The following is an 11,097-nucleotide window of genomic DNA, read 5'->3' as shown; positions in this document are numbered from 1 at the left end:
AGCGCTAAGACATCAGACGCTATTAAAAGTCCTGCAAAAATATAACGTTCTAAGAGCGATATGAAAAACGCTGTAGAATTGAGGTATAATAGCGTTTAAGACATGTTATTTTCAACCTCTTACAGCTATTTAGCATGGCTGCGGTACAGATCAATAGCTTTTTTCCCTTGTTATGTTAATACTCTTGTAGCTTTTTAAAATTATTATTGAATATTTTACCAATAGTAAAAATAATACATAATAACGTCCTATCTACTTTTATTATATTAATATCCTTTTGAATTCATTCAAATAGATGGTGATTCCGAGCAACATCTTACATTTAAATATGAACATTTAAATTAAAACATAAAAACATTCAACGTATCAATTGTTATCAGTATCTACCAAGTTAGCAATAAGATTATGTCTACAACATAAGTCATACAATTTGTCCAAAACCTTAACATTCAAAACAAGTAAAGAAAACAGAGGAATAGCTAGAGATGTCAAAGTATCCAAAACGTCTAGCTAAATGAAATGGTGGAGTAAATCCTTCCATCTTGACAAAATGCTTCGACAAAAAAGCCATCTCCACTGTTTAATCTGTAATGTAAGAAAGTGATCCACTATTAAGTCCCAAGATATGCATAATAAATAGAACAAAGAAAGTAGCAGTACATTATCATATAACCAGTCTCGATGGCATACATAAAGTGTAGAACTATTCAAGCAGTAATGGCCAAAGAAAAGAGCACCTAATCAGCCTGAGGGAGAATGGCGACAGAAACAGCACTTGTATGAATCCGTCTAGCCTTCTTTGTCACAGGAATTCTCTGAGAAAAGAAAAATGGTTAGTTATTTAGGGCGACACTCATAACTCTGCTAGCTAGACAGGTGGGGATCAAACCTGTACTCTGTAAATTCCCTTCTCAAATTTAAGTTTGCCGTAAACATCAACCCCTGAGATTGCTGCACTAGCTTCCTGATATCAAGAGTTAACAAATCAAAAACTTTTTACCAAGTTAAAAAAGAAGGTTTCATTTGGAATATCTAAAACTTAAAACAAAACTACACACTATCTGCAGGTGGTAAAACCTATAAAAGATCAAATAGTAATTGCCCAAGAATCAAGATTGCTCCCAAAAGGTCTATTTGGTCTTTATAATTCAAAAACACACCTTATATCCTCTAAGATCGGATTCTGTTACATCTACCACTTCAAACTTCCATCTTTTCTTCTGCGAGTACTTCTCATACCTGTTGAAATTTAGCGTTTGAGAGTCTGAAATGAGAATATTATAAATACCTTTACCACTAATAATGCTTTGCTTGCCATCTAGCACTAACTTACATTTTGAATATATCCATTGCAAACAAAGAAGCCTATTCCCCTCCAGTGCCTGCTTAAACTTTATCGTCAATTGAATGAAAAGCAAGAGTATACATATAAATGGTGATTGAGATGTCCATTTCATCAGGTATCATTTACCTACTATCACCTCCAAAATGCAGTCCCTCTCATCAGGATCATCCTTAGGAAGCAGAGACTTCAGCAACAAATTCTACAGTCGTTTCTCCTCTACCATAGCTTCACCCAATTCCTCTATTGCCATACTAACCATGTCTTTATCTTCAGAACATTCAACCTTCAGTGACTTCAAACCATTGATCTCCTGCAAAGAGAAAAAAGAGACACCAGAATACATCCCTCAGCATTAACCAATGAAGAGAAGCAATGGAAGCACAATGACTAATAGATTGAAAAACCAAACACTAATCTTGCTCACCTGTTAGCACGCACTCAATCTTTATGAATCATCCTAACATCATCAATCCATTTCAAAATTAACATAATGCTAAATTAATTATCACATTTGTAACTAAGAAATAAACTTTAGTCTTAACATAATTATAATACCAGACCAAACAAAAAAAGAAAAATCACTTAATACATAAATCTTGTTCATCACCCTAGAATACATAAATCTTGACAAACACAGAGAGATTTAGGACGTTTCCAATCCAAATTTTTATTCACACCCGAAAGATACATAAAAATGTGTACCTACATAGACTTTTGAGCAATTATTCATTATTTTTCCCTTCTAATTGGCAAAACTCCATCCAACTGAACAAAGTATCTATTGATCTGTAGGAAATAACAAAAGCCAACAAAATAACAAATGAACACATGCTAAATCAAAAATCCAAACGAACACATTAATTAAAGCATCTCACAACCAAGACAAACAAATGCAAGTTTAGGATGATAAACATTATGCAAACTATAAGCATCATTTCATTGAACATCATTGATATAGATTTACCAAGACAGACAAGAAATAGAATCTAAAAACAAACAAAAGATCGCATAATGAGGCACAATAATAAACAACCATAAAAACATAGTAGGCATTTTAGACATATAAGACCACTATACATTTCAACAAACATGATATGCATCTTAAGCAAGTTTAAAGCATACAGAATGCTTATTCAAAGATTAAACCAACAAGACAGCTTCGGAATCAGTTTTTCACTTCAAAAACTCGGTCCAATATCAATAAATATGTGCAAAAACATTTCAAATCCAATATATACTAACACCCCTTCAAGATTTTCATCTCTAAATCATATAAAAGTCTATCAACAAAACTCGAAATTCATTAAAAAAAAAAAGAACTCATATCAAGCTTACTAACAAAAATAGAGGAAATGATTTCTCAGTAAGAGTATATTTAAGAAAAATAACACAAGCGCATGAAAAAAATAGGAGACCTAACACCCAATCCATTCAAGGCTGCTATTGATTCTTGCATTCACATATAACAAGGAATACATACCTCAGCTTCATCCATGGTCAATGCATAAAACTAATAAACCGTTAGTAACATGAATTTAGACCCAGTAAACAACCAAGACCAACTACTATTGCTTCCGGTGTGTTAAACAAAGGATCTAAAAAGCCAAACAACACTTTAATTAACTTACGTGTGCTGGTGAAGGAAATAATGAACATAGTCCGAAGCAATCTGAGAATCAGCGGCCTGCAAATGCACAAATCCTCAGAATCATAAACGTAAAAAATAACATTAAAATAGCTCATAAAGCTAAATCAAACAAGAAAATGATCATAAATTACAAAAATTTATCCTTATAATAACACCGCCATGGACATGCCACGCCATTGACGATTACAACACATTTTCTCGCTTACAAAGAAATGCAAAGAATCTCTTCTAGCTGCTATCTAGACTAAAAATTTGAAATTTTACAAGCTATAATTCTAAAATGACGAGAATAATTCCATCAAAAAAAGCAACGTAATAAACTATGAGAGATAAGGATTAAAACTGATCTAGAGTGACAGACGTAGACATTATTGGTGAGCTGAAAGGAAAAGTGAAAAACTTGTTGTTTGAAGATGTGGGTTTGTTCGAAATTGGCAAAAAACGAAGAGGAGAAAGAAAGTTGGGGTGATTTAGAGAGAGAAAGAGAAGGGAAATGAGGAGTTACCGGAGAAGATCCAGATGAGGGAAACGACAAAGATGGAGAGCTGAAACAGAGCTGTGACCTTGCCCACTGAAAAATTTGACTTCCCGAAGGCCGAATTTGACGAAGAAATGAGCAGAACAAGCCTTCACGAATGCTTTTCAAGTAATGCTAATCACCCGGAAATGCTTTTCATTTCGACTTGACAAAGATGAAAACAAAGAACCCAGAAAAATTAAATTTAGCAATACACAGAAAAATGAAAAAAATAATAATAATAAAGATAAAAAATAAAAGAACCTCGAGGGTGTGCTTGTAACGGTGAGACTTCCGGAGGTCCTTGGAAATCCGGTGAAGTTCTTACGCATACAAGAATACAAACAATGAGAAATTTGAACAAAAATAAAAATAAAAACATCAATACATGGTTGAAGAGGAACCAAACAACCAAATAAGCTTACGGAATCTAAAACGTGAAAAAAGCCCCAAAGAAACTGAGCATACCTAGGTGTCTTTGAGGATATCACTAAGGTGGGTTTTCTTCTACAAATTTGTCGTTGCAAAAATATGTCCAAAATAAATCTGTCATTTACAAATCTATCAGAAACAAAAATTTACTGACCTAGAGATTAGGGGTTTTCTTCTACAACTAAAGAATTTCAAAGAAAAACAAAAATCTAACCAAAAGAATCGATCAATGGACAATTAAGGGAGAAAGAAGCCCAAAAAATCAAGGCATACCTTGGTATCTTCTAAAAAACCGAAACTGGTATCTTCGGGAAAAACCCAAATGAATCGATCTGCACAGAGAAGAATAGGCGAAGAGAACATCAAAAGTTTACAAACCTAAACTTTAAACGAGGGGATGGAGTGATGCGCAATGAGATTGAATGATTATTGGACCGGTAGGCTCTTTTCTTGGCTGGGGAAGTGGGTTTTCTTCGAATGACTGGGGAAATAAGTGGCAATATGTAGGCTCTTTAGGAAGGTAGCAGAGCAAACAAGAGGAGAGTCAAATAGAGGATTTTCAGTACCGAAACTAGCTAAGTGGTTTTTCTTTGAATTACAGGGCAAACGAGGGAGCAATATGCTAGAATGACTATCCAACAAAGTAAAATTAGTAAAATAATCTTCTTTTATTTTTTATGAAGAAGGAGTCCTAATCATTTTTTATAAAAAATAGTTATTTTATAAATAAAAATTTTTAAAAAGTTATTTTACTAATAAAATTTTTCTATTAAGTTATTTTTACAAAGCCCTTTCCGATGTGGGAATATGGCTCCTCGGGAAGGTAGCAGAGCAAACAAAGGGAAAATAGACCAAAGCATGAATTTAAAATTTTAGAGGGGGCGGGAGGTGTTGGGGGGAGTAATTTTCAATACTGCCAAATTAAATTCTAATATATTTATATATATAAATATATAAAACATTACTCCTGAAAACTTCATGAAATTATAATATATATAGAACATAACAATTTTAAAACGCTAGTATATATTAGCAAATAACGTTTTTCTAACGTTTTTTAGAAACGTTATAACTAACTGCTATGAAAAAACTATTCTGTTGTAGCATTTTTATATTGTATTTAAAACTAATATTAATTGACTACTTAATATCACTTGTAGTTGAAATCTGACGACTATATAATAAGAAAAACTTTAAATTCTATATTTCTCCCTAATAGCCAACACACATAAAAATATCTAATTATTAAACACACACATATATATATATATATGATACTACTATATTATCAGATATATATATATATATATATGTGTGTTTCAAAACATTAACATTTGAATGTTTAAGTGCATAAAACATAAAATAAATATAAGAAAATGTCTTCTTTGAGGTTGAATGTCTAAGTACGCTCTAAAAGTTTCCAGTTGCTTTAATCTATTCATGAAAAAAGATAACATTTTATTAATGAAAGGAAAATTGTAGCATGCACATGCCACAATTTATTCGTAAGATGGAAATGTCTTCATTGTTATACTGCTATATTGAGTAAAAAATTAGTGAAGAAAAAAAAAACTTTAAAAAGGTCATCTCCATAAACAAACTGAACTTAGAATCTTGTTTTATTATTAGTTTTTTAGTTATTGGCCAAAGACAATTCATAGAGTTACTTGTAAAACTTAATTTATAGATAGGGAAGAGCATTATAATATTATATATGATATATATATATAAATATATATTAAACAAAGAATGTCAATATATAAATAAATTTCATGTTACCTTCTGTTCTATTTGAGGTGTTGAGGCTATGAGAATTTTAAGATGAGCCATAAGTGGGTTCATTGATATTCAAAGTAAAAACAACTTTAGTAATTTCATCCACAATTTCACGAATCGATTTGTTGTTTTCTACACATAATAAATAACTTATATGGTTAAGATAACACAAGCTAAGACAGATAATAAACAATAAATAATAAATATATATTTATCTCTAAATAGTCAATTTCTAGTACAAACTAATGCATCAACCAATCCCTAGAAATAATAAATATATTTTTTTAAGAGAATCTTTTTCTCTTCAAAAAATATAAACGGACTGGTCGTGTCTTGTCGTGTCGGCCCAATAACGTCTTGTATAATTAAACGGGTTAAGCGTATTAAACGGACTTGCACCAATCAACCCTATTTATTTGTGTTATTCGTACCAACCCGTTAACGATCTAATTAATAATCGTGCGTTTAAACTTATTTATCTAGTGTCGTTTTCGTATCGTTTTATTATGTCGTGTCCGAAATTATCGGCCCTAGCTTCAACTCATTGTTGTCATCAACATTTGCGTGGAAGCAATCATTGTCGTCTTCTTAGATGTTGTGTTCCTTGTCCATAATATTTTCAAGCTATTGCCGTCTTCAGAATAAAGTCGCTTTCAAGTTTTTGTCTTCCTTCCTTCTGTTCTGTCAAGATTTTAATGTGATGTCGTTTCCTTCTCCCAAAGTTTTGTCACAAGTGGAACCATTATCGTTCTCTATGAAACTGTCGTTTTCCAGGCTGATGTCGTTTTCCAGATTTTGTCGTTATAAATGCAATATTTCTTTGGTTTCTGTCCTTATCTTAATATAACGTGGGTTTCCAGCATTTTGTCGTTTCCTTTCTCTCTTCTTTTATCTTTTGTTTGGAGTTGCGATCCTTTCTTCTTGTACCAAGTCCTGAATGGAATAAAACTAGTGCGACAAATACAATTGAGCTTTTTGCAGAGAAGAGGCAAATTGCTTCTCACCAACACCAAAGCTGTGTAACATTTCATTTTTTTTCTTTCTTTTTTTTTTTTGAGGAAAATGCACAATAACACTTTCCGTTGACAAATTAATACGATGGATAAAAATTTCTCCAATATTATGAATTTTCATCAAAAGTTTGAAACTTTTAAGTTATGAAACATGTTTTGGATGTAAAAACCTTCAGAGAAATTTCGGTAAAAATATCGATTTCAATAAAATTGTAGTGTATTTTCTACAAAACTTTTAAAAACATCAGATAGTCTTGAAAAGAAATATAAAATATCAAAAATAAAACTATTTTTTTTTCATTTTATCAATGTTTTATTAGATAGATAATAGAAAATTATCACCTAACATACTTGTACACTTTATAGATTAGCATGTCAAGATATTAATATTGTTTGAATCACCAGCTTTATAGGACTTGTTTTTATATTGGGATTTCTACCTAATAGGTATAGAGTTTTTATGTTAAACTTATCGATTATGCACAATCAGAACTATTTAATAACTAACCCCCTTTTTTTTGCAAGGGTTACATGTGTTCTTTGATTAATAACCCAACCGACATGACAATTAGTTAAACAATTTTCTATCACTTGATTAATTTGTACAAGTCAGAGGATGTTTAATTGGAGGATTCAAATCATGATTTAAATCATAGTTTATAATTTATTATAATATTTTCTCTCATAAAAAATATACATAAATTAAAAATAATTCTAATCACATAATTTTAATCCATAAATCAAACGTCTCCTTCAAAGTTATTCTCCACTTGTATTTTACTCCTTTACTCCTAACTAGGCGTTTCTTATTTTTCAAACTTTCACAAAGCGTGGAATATCCCACTGTTGGGATGGGAAAGATAAAGCTGAAGATTGTCTTAAATTCAAATATGATCTTATTAAACTTTTTTTTAAAGAAAGGGGAAAGAATTTGAGACTGCCACCCACTCCATCTATGTCTACACACAACCAATATTTTATTGATCTACTGATTTATATGACTAACTTAATTAACATTAATAAGGCTTATTCGTTTGCACTTAAATTCAAAAAAAAATTTGAACTTAAGTTATAATTTTAATTAAGTTCATTTTCTTTTATAAAATTTGAGTTTTTATTTGAGTTTTAACTTGAGTTTATAGTTAAAATATGAGTTTAAATTTCTCCTTCAACTCGAGTTTCTAAACTGAAACTCAAGTTAATAAACATTATTTTTTCTATTCTTAAAAACGATATAACTTTTTCACTTTAATTTCGATTAAGATGATTCTTTTTTTATGCATTCACAACGAATAGATGAATAAAACTCCATCAATATACCATATTAAAATTTTCTATCATCATTGAGTTTTTATTAAAATAATATCTAAATATAAACTCAAGTTTTGACCCACCTAAATACAAACTCAAAAAGATTCTCATATCATATCTTAACTCAAATGTACACAACCAAATACAAACTCAAATTACAACTTCAACTTAAATTATAACTCAAATTCAACTCAAAATTTACATTTAAATTATCATAACTTAAAAATACAACTGAATAAGTCTTAAACGACGTTTATCTTTCGGTCTAAACCTATCAGACTGAATAAAGAAGAACCAAATGCATTACGGCTTGCATTGTTGGAACAAATTCACGTTGAAGCTGAGGATTTGGTAACTTTATTTGTTTCCTTATAATATTCCCAAATCTTAGTTGCCTTTTCTTTTTATAAAATTCCTAATCTTAGTTGTCATTCCATGGAATGTTTGTTTGGATGTTTGTGGATTAGGTGGTACAATCCATTTAATTAATTACCCGCCAAAAAAGATTGAACACTTCTTTAATGTTTTTTATTAAACGGAAGAATAATAAGAGAAAAAAGGAATTAAATGAGGCAAAAGGCCATGTGCTAGAGCAGGTGAAATGACCACACGCCGGTGAAGTATGTGGGGCAAGTTGCTTGCCAAATGCCAACTTCCAACAATCCAATTCCATTACTATTTATTATTTAAATGTACTAAGATCTCGTTCGTTTCGCTGATTTGAGTTTAAAATTCGAGTTGAGATGTGATTTTATGTGAGAGCTTTTTATTGTAATAAAAAAGTTAGATGTGACTATTTGTGAGAGCTTTTTACTGTAATAAAACTCAAATTCTAAACTCGAATCAGCGAAACGAACGAGGTCTAACTCAACTCATAAGAACTATTCACTCTTTTTTTTTAACGAAACTTTTGAAGTCCATACCTTTTACTCATAGGACTATATTTATGCAACATGGGGAAAAGAAATTCATACTTCAATAGTAAATAGCCATTCCATTGCTATTTATTACTGAATTGTACTATTTGAAGTCTTTTGAAATTCGTACTTTTTACTTAGGATTATGAGAATTTTTATGATGTTTTCTATACTTTTAGCAACACTGAATTTTTTTTATTTAGTAGTCGTCAAATTTGTATTATCTTTTAATCTGATTTAATTTTTGAGTAGATTTAATACAGATACAACGATTGATAGGTAGTAAATACTGATTTTTTTTAAAAAATAGAACATTAGAGAAAGTCTCTAGGACTAAAATTGTAAAAAATGAAGTAAAGCAAACCAAGAAATGTCTAACAAAAATATACTTGTTAGTGGGGGTATTGAAGTGCCTGCGCAAATTTTGTAAACTTTTCAATCACTCTATAAAAGATGGTAGATTCTTTAGTACGTTTGTTGTACCAATAGGCTAAATTTTTTTAACTATTAAATCTACATATTTTTTACTATTTTTAAATAATTTTATACAGATTTAACAGATAAAAACCTTAACTTACTAAGTTAGCGTTTTAAAAAATGTCGACCATAAATTAAGTACACGCAGGTCAAGGTCATTTGTCCTTGCATATCACGAAGTAGTAAATGTCAATTAATTTTGCTGATCCCTCCAAGCATAATTCTCCACTCTCTATTAAATTATTAAAACCCCTTTATCGGCTATTAATAAAATTCATTGCCATTTTGAAAAAACAAAAAAACAAAAAAAAAACAAAAGCTACAAATTTAGAAGAGTCGTGGCCTGCAGCATCTAAAATCAGTCATCTTGACTTGTGAGTCTCGTTGCAGAAGTAATTGAACCGGATCTGGCCGTAGTAAATCTTCGAAACCTTTGAGAAGAAAAATGAATAAATGTTTCCCTAGTACTCCTTCATGGAGTAAGAATTTTGATAAAACAGCGGATTCGGAGTATCACCTGTATTGGGAACCGAAGTGTAAGACAGTGCATGAATCAAGGTTTATCTAGAAATAAGACAAAATGACTTAACAAAGATTAAATATGTTATAAAATTCAATTTTAGCAACTATGATCAGTGAGGTGTAAGAAGACTGTTCGTTCACTCCGTAAGATTTAGGAAACGTTTGGTTCATGAATTAGAATTATGTGATTAGAATCATTTTCGATTTACGTGTATTTTTTGTGAGAGAAAATACTGTAACGAATCATGAACCATGATTCGAATCAGGGAATGAATCCCCCAACGATCTATTGTGTTAAAATTTATCTCATTGTCGTAGATGGGATATGGACAATTCACTTTGTAAGAAATCATATTATCATTTTGAAATTTTATGACAACACTCTATAAGCTATAAATATTTTTTTGGAAAAAGAAAAATAAAAATGTAGTAAGATATTTATCTCCCCTTGCATTTATAAGGATGGTGTCGTGGGTGTAAAGAAAATCCAAAGAATCATAAGTCTATTGACATATTTTGAATATAGGAAAAAGTTGAGGTTGGTACCAATAAAATTTAATGCACCTGGTGAAGTTCACCTCTGTTTCTATTCGCTTGCCAGTACTAATAATCCAGCCTTTGGACTCAAATGGACCCAGGAGACAAACAAGAGGGTTCATGGATTGTCTTTTTTAACGAAATTTCGTTACGATTATTATTATTATTATTATTATTATTATTATTATTTTGGGGCTATCGTCGTGATTATTTGAATCTACACATGATGGAGAAAGGATGAAGGAAGTAAAACAATGTGGGGTTTGGAAAAACAAAAGAAACAACAACAAAAAAAATCCTCGCAATTTCATAGTAAGAAAAATGAAAGAGAACGAAAATATTCGCAATCACCGCATCAGCAACCGGTAATAGTGACTCTTCTTCTACCCCTTCAAGCCAAAAACAAAAAAAACAAACAGAAAGACCTTCACGCTTATGAGTCAGAGTCATCAGTGTGTTTGACAATTGTGCAGTCAACGCCACCTGTTCAAGTTCTACTTGCCCTTGTGTTCTTCAAACCTCAAACCGTTAATATTCAGTCAAAAAAATAATTAAAAAATAAAAAAAAACAAACGCCGTTAAGTCCTTCTCATCTTTCACTT

The 11,097-nt window shown here is 31.0% G+C and overlaps 1 pseudogene; it reads right to left on the bottom strand.

The window, feature by feature from the left end:
* Positions 1–737: 737 nt before the first annotated feature.
* On the bottom strand, positions 738–2,840 carry LOC21389740 (annotated as a pseudogene).
* Positions 2,841–11,097: the final 8,257 nt, after the last annotated feature.

Source organism: Morus notabilis, unplaced genomic scaffold (genome assembly GCF_000414095.1).
Source record: "Morus notabilis unplaced genomic scaffold, ASM41409v2 Scaffold346, whole genome shotgun sequence".
NCBI classification, from domain to species: domain Eukaryota; kingdom Viridiplantae; phylum Streptophyta; class Magnoliopsida; order Rosales; family Moraceae; genus Morus; species Morus notabilis.
This window is presented reverse-complemented; position numbering and strand designations above follow the sequence as displayed.